Below are 13366 nucleotides of genomic sequence, written 5' to 3'. Positions count from 1 at the left end.
TATCTAGCAAGTAATCTGCATAAGTGTGGCCCGTGGGTTAGGGTAATAAGATGGCAGAGTTGTTCCACAGGAAACATCATCCAGGGCTCTCTACAGGTAGCATATGCATAACATCAAGTCTCCCAAATGTATGTGTAATGGTGTACTGAGACCAAGGCTGAAACCTACAGACAGTATTAATAAAGATACATGCGGTGCACAAGCAATACCTCACTCTACCTCAGGCCCACCATCCCCATTTTTACCTTTCTGGTGCCAGTGTACACCTTTAGATTTGCTGTTCATTAGCAGGAAATAGGCCAGTAGACATGGCATTTTACACTGAAAATCACACTCATGTGTGGCTCATAGCTATCAAGCAACTGCAATAAGGCTGAGGATGGGGAGGGGTGTCATCCTGAAACCCAACAGTGAACTGAAGCATACATCCAAAGCTCGCTAAGAATGGCTGCATCTGAACAAAGCTAAGGTCATGAATTGTGCCAGACATAACCCTAACTCCACAGCAATAGTGAAGGCACTGTGTGCCTCCATGGGCTGTGCACATGAGCTGACCTTGCAATCCGGCAGAGTTGGAGGACATTTGTAGGGCAGAGTGACCAAATAATGGCAAGTGAAGATGGGCCATGTTAGTATAGCCCTTCCAGGAATAGTGACTGCTGTAGTTTGCTTAACAGGTGCTGCAACAAACCATTGTGTTAAGGCTGTGCACACTTATGCAACCCACATATTGTATGGATCTCAATCAGCATCTGCACGACTAACACATTTGTTTGATACTGCATTTGATTGTCATATGGCACATACCAGGTGTGTGTAATGTTAACATATGTAGTATTGTGGCTCCATTGCATATCATGGAAGAGGCTGGCATATCAGCAAGGGTGTGTACACTCCTCATATCCACAGTAAGATTTGAAGGTTGTCAGTGTAATCAGATTTTATTGCTGATACATGCACTGCTGATAATGAGATCTGCAAATCAGAGGTCAGGCATTAACTATTGACATCTGTCCTCATATCATCACAGGCATGTGTCAGACAAGCACATAGGGACTATGAGCAACAGAGCAAACATAACTGCCAAACATATACACATTCAGCAATGGTGTGTACACTTGTGAGGTATGGTGCACAGTACTTGGCAGGGTGCTGTGCAGGTGTACAGCAATACTGTGTGCATGGGTGCAGTGTGTTCCAGGGGAAAGGGCATCACCTACTAACACAACTCATGCATCACAGAGATGTATAATGTTGGTAACAAGGATTGAATATAGCTGCAGTGCATGCTGTTGAGTGCCATATGTCATGCATATTGACTGTTGGGTAATGAGAGGTCTGTGTAATATCTTTGTGCCACCTCACCTGTAAGTGTGTGTGTGTGTGTGTGTGTGTGTGTGTGTGTGTGTGTGTGTGTGTGTGTGTGTGTGTGTGAGTAGAGGTAAGCAATAATGTACAGGTCTTAAATTACATTTTTTGTTTTCCCCTCACAGGTGGCGAGGTGGGTCTGGGTCCCTCCTGCAGGCAAACTGATGTTAGTGTCCATACATACTCTGGTAATGATGATAGGTATGGCAAGGCACAGGCAGGGTTTTCAGGGGCTGAAGCTGTGCCATTGATTGACATCCCACTTTTATCCACCCCATCCCCACACACAGTCACAATGCCTATACATACCCCATCACCAGTGGCCATAGATGAGGGACAGTTGCTGGGTGTTGGTATGGGACAGAACAGTGTAGGGACTATGGCAAGTGTATCTGTACATAGCAGCCATAGCTGGATGACCACCAAGGTACCACACAGGCAGATGTACAGGAGTGCTCGTAGAAGGGCTGATGGCCATCATGCCCCTGGCAGAAGTGCTACAGTAGGTGTCACCAGACGCATGTTTTCGGCCATCATGGAGGCACAGGCACATATGGAACATTACATCAGACAGAGTCTGAGGCAACAGAGCCTACTCATTGTGCTGTAGTTGACAACATCCGTGATCTTGCAGGTGCCCACCTCTATTTTGCAGAGATCCTGGATAGACAGTTGGGTGAGATGGTGGGAATCCTTGACTGTGTGATGTCTGTGTTAGAGCATATGGTGGGAGTAGGGTGTCAGCCACATGGAAGTAGGTCAGCAACACCAACAGATGGAGGTCTATGTGGATGGCAACAAGTCACAGCCGCTCCTGTAGTGGCAGTACCAGCACCAGTATGCACGTAGTCCTGGCCAGTCCAAACAGGGATGCGGATCCAGCAGACATTTGTCATCATCAGGGGAGATTAACATATCTGGGCTTCTACCTGATAGAGCCTGTGGAACCCCTGGCAGGCACAGTTCCTGTGTCCATGGCTGGACACGATGAACTGTACACCCTGCCATGTATGGTCTGCAGCTGTTCAACAAACCCCTGTATAGGGCAGCCACATGGCAGAACTGTGTGCATACATACACACAGACATCACCAACACAGCTAGGGCACCTCTATACCTACACACACCTCATCCGCAGAGCTCAGTTGATAAAGAACCGCCTAACACACACACATGATGTCAACCAAATGGCTCAGCCTAGGTCCCTGGCAAACCACAACACACCCTGTACATATGATGATACCTGTGCCACATCCCTGTCATCCATACCATTGATGCAGAGACATGCTAATATGGTTCTGATGCACAGGGTGAATGTACTAAGGTTTAGCAATGTAATGCTGTTTAACATGTTTTCAGCTGCAATGTTTAATGCTTAGATGTCAGGGTGCGTAGCTGTCCAGCCATGATGCATTATAGCTGTTATTAACACTGACTGATTGTGGTCTCCATAGTGTATTCAGTTTGTGTTGTAGGTATCTATGTGTCAGCAGGATGTTGGTCTGCTGTTGTTTCCTACAAGGGGTATGGCACGGTGGTGACACATTGACTGTGTCATATCCTGGGTACAGCTGAACACAAGTAACAGGTCTGTATAACAGTTACTGCATGTGCCACATGGCTGATAGGTCTGAGGGGTGTATACAGGTGAGTGCATGGTGGTTGATGTCAGCAGCTCTTTTACAGTGGACAATGGTAAGTGTACTGGGTGGCATACACCAAATGTCTGTGAATAACACACACATACAGAGGCTTTGGTGTTGATACAATACACAGAGAATAAAGTGCACATGAATGTACTTAATTTTGCACTAAACTCATTTTGTCCTATGTAATTCCACCAAGACAAAAATAGGCAAAACATCACATCAGTAAATAATCAGTCTGCCAGTTTAATGTCATTGACAATAGTACTGGTAGGGTATATGTCATCTTCTCCAATGTAGTGCAGTCCTGGAGTTAGTAAACATAAGTGTGCTGGTGTGAGTGGCACAGCCCTCCACTTTAGAGGTTGTGTGGTGGCGTAGAACCACACATAGTGTGATTAACAACTTCTTAACCTGTTAACATAAACTGTACAGTGTAACAGCAGACTAAGCAGGTGGATATGCACAACAATAACCTCAATGAGGGTGGCTGTGCCCACAACAACCACACCCAACTATATATACCAACTCCAGTACTGCTGTACAGCTGTACAGTGGGGAAAAGAACCTTTATGCATACATTACTATTTTGATGGAATGATTTTCCACAAGATGATTGCTTTGCAATGTTACCATTTGCCAGTTAGTTCTAGGACAGATGATCTCCTGGGAAATATATCTGCAAACTGAAGTAGATCCCTTCACATACACCCACACTTACTTGGCAACACTGAAATTAGAACCCCTACATAGGTAATTATTGTTACTAATGTGTTTGGCCTTAACTGCACACACCACAGTGCTTTTAGGATGAGGTGTGTCCCGAGTTTCTTGTTAAATGAAGAACATCACCAGGGCTTGTACAGTATGGAAATGGGGATATACTGGGTGTTAATGAACAATACATAGTATGAACTACTGTCATATACACAATGGCAAACACATAATAGTCAGACATATCTGACAGACCTGGGTTTAGCAATACTAACTACCTTGTCAGTGAATCCATTCTGTTACACAGAATTTCCACATAGCCAATGCATCATTGGGATGGATAGTGTAATAAGTTACCTGCATGGTTGATGGTGACAGTGGTCCTCATACAGTGGACCTTGGGACATGTACTGGGGATACCATGGTGTAAAGACAGTATACCCAGCACTCACACCCCGCATTGGATTTTGTACTCACTGAAATCCATAATAATGCTCTGACATACCTACAATCACACATTGACTAGGACTGCAATACTACCCCTTGTCTATATACCCAGTGCGACTACAGGGATATGCATTTATTGCACATGCCACAGGGACAGTAGGGTGAGGGTTTGTCATGGCTCTCCTAATGTCAGCAACATCACTATCCCTTATAATGTATGGTAAGGTTTATTGTATTTGGGGAATGTGGCCTCAGAATGCTGTCTCCTATAAATATACACACTTGCACACATGCACACACTTGCCAGGACTCAGAGGGTAACCCATGCCTATCTACCCATTTGTAGAACAGTGTTATGCTGTACTGCAAGCTCCAGGTATCCCATAGGGTGAAGGGTGTAGCAAGGTACATTTAATGTCAATTATAGCACCAGCCATTTCCAAATATGAAAATGGGGGGAGTGGGTGAGAAGGCCCTCAGGGTATTATCAACTACAAGTTTACAAACACAGAGATACTGTTATTTTCAGTAATGCACACTGACACATGTACTGAGGTCCATAGGTGCAGGTGTTCCTAGGTGTATACCAGGCTAATGTCCATGTAGAGATGAAAAGAGTAGGGGATGTGGGTATACTGGTATCATGCCACCTGACATTTGTCAGCAGGCCATCTATCAACAGATGGCACATAAGTGATCCCCAGGGTGACAGTTAAATGCAACATCCAATCATCTGGTTTTCTCTTGCAGAAGGCCAGTGAGGTGATCCATTTGACATGTATGTAACATAAATTACATAACATGGCCAGTGTCTGGGTTAGACACCTGTACCCAAGCATGTTCTGTTGACTGTGGTAGTCTGGTTGAAGTATCCATGGTATGTGGTGCATACAGGGTGGGGTTTCCTAGCTGTGGCATTCATAACACAGCTGGGCAGACATGTCATTGTCAGTCAATCATAGATTGCCTGTAAGCAGCCAAGATGGATACCTGACATCTGCACATCTGTACAAAGGACAGACATAAATCAGATAGCCAACAGGTTATGCATTAGGATGAATGTTTTGAAATATGGACGTCTGACACTGATAGGTATGCCATTGCTGCATGACAGCAGCCCTCAATTACATGTCCTAAACACATAGTAGTCTACAGTTAATATCCACATATCATATCAATATCCAGTAGCAGATACTTAATAACATACAGCTCACACATCAAGAACACGATAGTCAGTACTCACAGTCCAGCTTTGCATGCAGGGGTGTATGGTTCCAGTACTACAATCTGCAATCTACTCTTCTTTGGGAAAGCACTGTTAAAATTTGTAACGTAATGATACAATACATGCAACCGGGGATACTACCCATGTATGAAACAGATACAAAGAGAAAAGATTGTTGTACTAGCCATGTATACTCAGGTGTCCCATAGAGTATACTCACACCCCTTGCTACAGTAATGACAGGGCATAGAAGCATGTTATGTACATGGATTTAAAGGAATTAAATACACTTATTAAGAATGTCACTACCCTGCTATTTTATCAGACTGGAGTGTGATCACTGGTTACCAGGGCTGAGCTATGCTTAACAGGTGTAAGTACTGCTTAAATGTAAATGCTAAGTACATTTGTGCACTGGTTAGTGAAGCCTACACGGTGTAAGCACCTTTTCGTTTAAACATACGTTAGCACTGCTTACCGTCATGCAAACCCACACAAACACGCTAAAAGCCGCTCAAAACTGCCTTAACCACTCTGTATCCAACAGTCCTTTTTCTGCCTATCAACAAAATAAACACTCTTTTGCAGGTGTTCAACCCAGAACCCTACACTATAGTCACAGCAGTTAGCCACTAAGCCATTAGAGCTGCGAAGATGTCTGTTTTTTTTTCAAATATATCATTCAATACACATACTGAATAGTAGTGAACAACTGTTATCACTACTACAATTGTTCAGTACTTGTGAAAATAGTGTTTTAATTCAGTCATGGTTTTATATCTAAATATACACATATCAGATAAATATGGTTGGATACATCTGGGAAGGTATATACAACACTTATGTTTACACATAACAAGGATATGGATATATATATATTTTTTATATATATATATATATATATATATATATATATATATATATATATATACATATACATGTACATTCACACACACACACATATATATATATATATATTCATTATATATATATATATATATATATCTTTATATATATATATATATATATATATATATATATATATACATATGTATATATATATATTTTTATATATATATATAAATATATATATATATATATATGTGTGTGTGTGTGTGTGTGTGTGTGTATGTGTGTGTGTGTGTGTGTGTGTGTGTGTGTGTGTATATATATATATATATATATATATATATATATATATATATATATACAAACATGTAGATGTATATATAACATATGCCCATCACATGTAGTGGAGTCATACCTCAGCACCAATAGTCACAACCTCTTAGTGCAAGGGAATGTAATGTAAGTATTGCAGGTATAAATGTAGAATGTTGCTACAGTAACAGGGGTTGTGTCAATGGACTTGTGTAGGAAGTCACTTCTGATTCTGACATGTACTCCATCAGTTACTGACAGACATCATAGGAACATCATAGTGAAGTACCACGCAAGTCACAGTAATGATCCTGTGGAATACAGCTGAGATATGACCAATAAACATGGATAGTCTGACACAATCTGGTCAGTCCAGAGGTATACACAGAACTCCTTAGTGCAAGATGTGTGGACCAAGCCTGACAAAGTGGATGTTTACAGCCATGAAAATGGAGATATCACAAAAATACTGGAATAGATAAGCTCACACAGTTGATGCATTCACATACTCCTGTCTGTCCTAACACATATTAACCGGAGGAGCAGAGGTCCCAAGCCCACATGCTTCCAACTAGTTAGTGACATACATCTTCACAGCATCCCGCTGCTTTTTCAGAAATACACAACACCTATGGTGGCTAGACAGCAGTACATCTGACAAATATCTGGACATAACATCACACTAGGTAAATACACTGAGCTGTTAGGCATGTTACAAAGCACTATGTAAACTACAGTCAGGTTGCCACAACATTGACCCATGTTTCGTATGAAGGAATCCACATGTACTTGCAAATATTGCAGGCACTATAGGCATGTAACAGCATGGAGTAACAGACACCAGTGTGAAAGTGCATACCCACAACCAATGTCAACACAGTCACAGTCACATTATGGTAAGCCTAATTAATAGTACAGTATATGGACAGTGTGAACAAAACCATCCTCATATTTTCCACTCACACACTAACCCTACATATGCTGGCCCAATACACAGTGTAGTCTGATATATGACTGTGGCATGGGACATGTCTCAGTCTGGACCTACAAACATATACACTGATAGGATACAGTAAACTGGAGCAACATGCAACGTCATATAGAACAGGACAGAGAACACTGACATCTACCACAGTCTGTACACAGGCCAAGTAACATATTGAAAATACACAGTCTGTCACCAATCACCATAAGTACACAGACCTCACTTCTGTACAGACTACAACAGAATGTCCAGGTTTTGTCCTCAAATCTAGGGCCTACTCTACATAACATGTCTAGCAGTCTGATATCTCGCTGGGTTGTTATCAGGTATGATGTCAGTAAATAATGATATACTGTACATATGCACCTATTACTGCACAACATATGGACAAAAGAAGACAGACTTGGGGGGCAGAGGCACAAACACTGGGCCAATATTGACATATTGCTGTGATAAACTGAGAAAATTCCTGGTTTACCAGGGTTTGTTGTGACATATCTCTTCTGAGGGATCTGAAGTCAGTAACTCACATGGATGTCACCATGTACTGACTGCAATCATCAGAGTATGCTACTGCATTTCTAAAGATAAGAAATGTGTGAGTAACACAGCACATATCAGACTCCAAACTCTGGCCAGTCTGCAGATAGCCCTACAGATGAGAGTTTCCTCAGCCACATAACACTGTCATGCCATACTTTAAATCATGTAGAACAGCCATATCCACACAATCCCTGTTAAACCAACATTACTTCAAATGTAGAACAGCAATACTTACTTTCTGCCCCCCTGTCTGGAACATTCCCCTCCTGTTTGTTGGCCTGCCTCCACAGTGTATGTTGTAAGAGGTATTTCCAACTACCCTCTGTGATGCTGTTTGACAGACACCCACACAAAGTCCTGCTCACAGTGAATGAAAAGGGCCAAGACCTACATGAAGTGCTTAGTTATAGGATGGTGTTTCCTTGCAACTGGCTATAGGAATGATACCACAGCTGTTCAACATGCAATTAGCAAGTGATGGACTGCAATTCCTGCACAGGCCATCAGCTGATCATGAGCATTACATGCATAACCCAAGCTGCTGCCTTTGCAAAACAGGTGTACTTATCCACATCCAGCAGAGAGGGAGAGAGAGATAGAGAGAGAGAGAGAGAGAGAGAGAGAGAGAGAGAGAGAAAGAGTTAAAGTAAGAAAGGAAGGGAGTAAGAGAGTAAGAGCCAAGCGTGTTTGTGTATGATCCATAGGTGGAGAGTGGCATCTGGGTATTATAACAGTTCCTTATATTGTTTACTAATCCATACTGTCAAATAGTAATTGCACATGGCTGCACACATTTATGGCTGAGGATTGTCTGCAACAACCTCTACAGCGTTTGGAAAATGTTGGCCTTGTAATGTGGACATTGGGACATATAGGTCCTCAATATAATGATGTAGCAAAATCCACACTGCAATGGATCGTGTCATTACATGATCAACCCAACAGGATACTGATGACACACACAAAAAAACACACACTTACCAGTACTGGATTCCAAACCCTACCTGACTATGTATTGCTATTAAAGTGTTATGCAGTTATTGCATGCACCACAGAGCTTACATGTTGAAGAGCTGTCCATAGGTATCTTTGAAAGTGAGTCACATCACCAACAGTGCTAAAGGAGGGGTAAGGGAAGTGTAGTAAGTGTAAATGTCCACAAAATCAGGTGTCAATGAAGACACATACACACTTTCTCATAGAAACGCACACATTATCACAGTTGGCAGGCTCAAGATTAGAACTTCTACTGCACTAGTTTGTTACACTACAGTATTACACAGTTTTCACAAGTTCCACAGAGTTTATAGGGTTAAAATGTTGCCAAAGGGTTATTTTATGGTGAATTACATCAGCAGGCATGCTAATGTAGAGCAATGGGAGGTGTAGTGAGTGTGAATGGCTTCAAAATCATTCATCTACACACACACACACACACACACACACACACACACACACACACACACACACACACACACTTGCCAGTACTGAGATGCATAGGTTCATTAATTCACAGATGTGTAGTAGGTGAATGGGCCTGAAGGCTGTACAAGGCTAGGCAAAAGGAACACCTTGTCATCAGGCCACATGACAATAATTTCCAGTGTGGCTCAGGGGTGTAGTCCTCAGAGTGGTCCCCAGGGGTGGGTATTGTAGTCACCATCCACTCATATGGGTTACTATTGTGGGTGGCCAGTGATGGGCACTGCTTCCCATGTATGTGATCTATATTCCATAACATGGACAGTGTCTGGGTTGTGCACATGTCCCACATGCATGTTCTTTGACATGTGGAAGTGTACTTGAGGTCTCTGGGGCATGTTGTGTGGACAGATTGTTATCTTCTGATGTAGCATTCCTGACCTCATTTGGTGAAACCTGGCTATGTAACTGAGGTTGTGCTTGCACTTACATTGACAGCATGATACCGGTATTCAGTGGAGTTAGCTGCATCTGTCCATACAGGGCATGTGTATAAGGCATGGTATTCCCTTTGTGGGTTACGTTTGCAGACTCTACAGTTGTTGCAGGGGTCCAATGGGGAACGTAGCAAAAGGGCCACTGCAAGCATTTATTTGCCTACTTCAGGGATGGAACAAGGTGCTATGTCCTTTTACTTGCTGGATAACACACACTCAGTCAGGAGATGTAACACATCAAAGTACTTTCTGATGTCAGTGGCACTGTTGTGGTCAACTGGCATGTAGTCCACTGCAATCACACCGTGATTACTATCTGTGAGGCAATATGCAGGGAATTACTAATATAATGGTTGTTGCCTAGCCAAGTGTGTTTGTGTATGAGTGATGGGTGGATAGTGTTCTCCAAGTAATAGAAGGGTTGCCTATATTGTTCACCGATCCATAATGTCACATGTAGGGCTATGGATTGTCTACATCAGCCTCTCTGGTGTTTGACATTGTAAGATGGACATTGTGACATATACTAGAGTCTCAACATAATAATTTAGCAAAATCCACCCCACCGTGGATCCAGTTATTACACAATCACAGTAACCTCCACACAGGATACTGATGATAGACACACACTTGCCAGTACTAGGATTCCAACCCCTACCTAATTTTGTATTGTTACTATAGTGTACCACACTTATCACACACTACGGAGCTTAGAGAGTGGATGTTATCCCAAGGTACTTCTAAGGTGAGGAACATCACCAGCCCTTGTAAATACTGGCATTGGGTGATGTAGTGGGTGAGAGATCCCAAAAATAATTTTACCCTATACACACATTTACATCTGCCAGGGGTGAGGTTCAAACCTCTATCTAACAATCTTTATGGACCATTATGTTATGTATTTACCACATGCACCACTGACCTAACATGATTTAGGGTTGGCAACAGGGACTTCTAAGGTGGATGATATCTGCAGGACTGCTAAAGTCAGGCTCTGGGACCAAAATCTTTGAGGTATACAGATACATATGTACACACACAAGCACTTTCCGCAGATGAGATTCAAACCCATGCCTATGTAGTTACTGCTACTACATTGCACATGCCATGGAGCATACATGTTAGAGAACTCTCCACAGGTATCTTTGAAGGTGACTAACATCAGTAGCAGTGCTAAAGGAGGGGTAAGGAGGGAGTAGTAAGTGTGAATGTCTATAAAATCAGGTATTATCAAAGACACACGCACTCTCTCACACAAAAGCACACAATTTTAAAGTTGTCATTTTGGGGTTTAGAACTCCTACCTAACTAGTATACTACACTATAGTATTACACAGTTATCGCAAGTGCCACAAAGCTTATGGGGCTGGTTATTGTCCAAAGGGTCATTTCAAGGTGACTGACATTAGCAGGCTTGCTAAAGTAGTGCAATGGGAGGTGTAGTGACTGTGGAGGGCCTCAAAATCATTAATCTCCACACACACACACACACACACACACACACACACACATTTGCCATGTTTGGGATTAAAACTTCTACTTAACTATTTTTCTACACTATAGTATTACACACATATCACAAGTGCCATGCAGCTTATAGGGCTGAGACTTGGCCAGAGTGTTATTTCAAAGTGACTGACATCAGCAGGAGTGCTAACATGGGGAATGGAAAGTGAAGTGTCTGTGACTGTGCCATAAACCATTCCTCTGGGAACACACACACAACACTCAGTCACACACAACTTTACATTTGACAGGACTGGTTATACAAATGCTAGATGAATACTGATTGTACTATCATGTTAAACAGTTATCACAAGCACCACAGACACTATAGGGCTGAGAGCTACCAAAAGCAGTGTCTACAGTGATTGACATCAGAACATCATGTGATATTGGCCAATTGGATATGTGGTGGATGGGACAGGCCTCATGATGGAAATCTCTCTTGTCACTGTCTGTCTCTCTCTTCCCCACATCTGTGTGTGTGTATGCTTGACATATTATAGTGTGTTGGCCTTGGATATGTGTGAGTATTCCTCTCCAATGTGTGTGCAAAGCATGAATGGTGTACAATGTGGTGTGTGTGCACAGACATCTGCGACTGACAGATATGTATAGTCCACTGTGTTGTCAGATATAGGCTTCATTTGTCTTAGTGTAGGAGCATGCCCAGTATGACCTTCTGTACTGAGTGCGTGAATCCATTCCAGGTAGGTTGTACTCCAGTCCATGATTTGGTGTTCTACACCTACAGCTAGCAATCTGTTTTTGCAGGATATCTGTAGATAGGTTGACAATATGGAGTCACAATGGGTGAAAGATAGTGGGATACTGTAACTATTGTGTCTGTGCTGCTTGTGTAACATAGTTGGTGTTAGCAGAGATATTCAGACATATGTACTCTTTTACACTGTGATGTATTATGTCATCAACTACTGACATATATACTTATTTTCTCACACTTATTTCCTGGGAAATACAAGATGAATGAAGCTGTGTCCAGTATTATGGTCTGCATATTCTGCACACTCATGCCATTCTGGAGGGGTAGCGGCAGACACTTGCTGATGGGTCTGTGTAAATGGTCCAGCATCTTGGTACTGTGGTGGCTGAGAATCCCCTGCTTGTACATATATCGATGTAACAGAATGGTCATATCCTGCTGTGGCCATACCTCTCAGCTGTACAGATTCACCCAGGTTACCCAAAGGCAGGGCTCATATATCTTCACATTGTGGTATACGAGCAGTTTTGTAGCCACCCATTATTTCATTTGCAGCCAGGGGTAGTATGGGCACATATCAGAGTTTCAGACTTCACACACTCCATGACGTCCATGCTTCTACACCCCCCACTCTGTTATTCTATCCTCTTCCTAACATTATGCAAGCGATATCTGAGAAGTATCCCTATAGTTGTTCCTTCATCCCAGTGGTATTTAGGGATTGGTCCACAGTTCATGCAGTAGGACATGGTAGGCATGCTACGGGGACTTGTCAACATGGCCTTGCATTTGTGTTCTGTGGACTGTATTATGTTGTTATTTAGGACCCCATGAGATAACATACATTGGCAGTACAGGTGAGGCACAGGCCTTTGACAGAGAACTGTAGAGCATTTGGTAGTGATGCAGGCCAGTGCATTCTGTCACTCCTATATTCCCAGGCTGCGAACCACTGGATTCCCCTGGGGTGACAGGGTAAGTGTGCAAGGTGTTAATGGCAATAGATCCTGTGCATATTAATCCACTGGTCTGGATACTGGCAGGGTGCTGCTTACAGCTGGGGACACACCTGTATGGGACACCTCTACAGCATGCTGCATTCTGTGGGTATTCCCATGCAGAAGTGGGCATC

The sequence above is a fragment of the Protopterus annectens genome, chromosome 1.part2 (assembly GCF_019279795.1).
Source record: "Protopterus annectens isolate FY-2018-M chromosome 1.part2, PAN1.0, whole genome shotgun sequence".
In the NCBI taxonomy this organism is placed as follows: Eukaryota; Metazoa; Chordata; order Ceratodontiformes; family Protopteridae; genus Protopterus; species Protopterus annectens.
Note: the sequence above shows the minus strand (reverse complement) of the source record.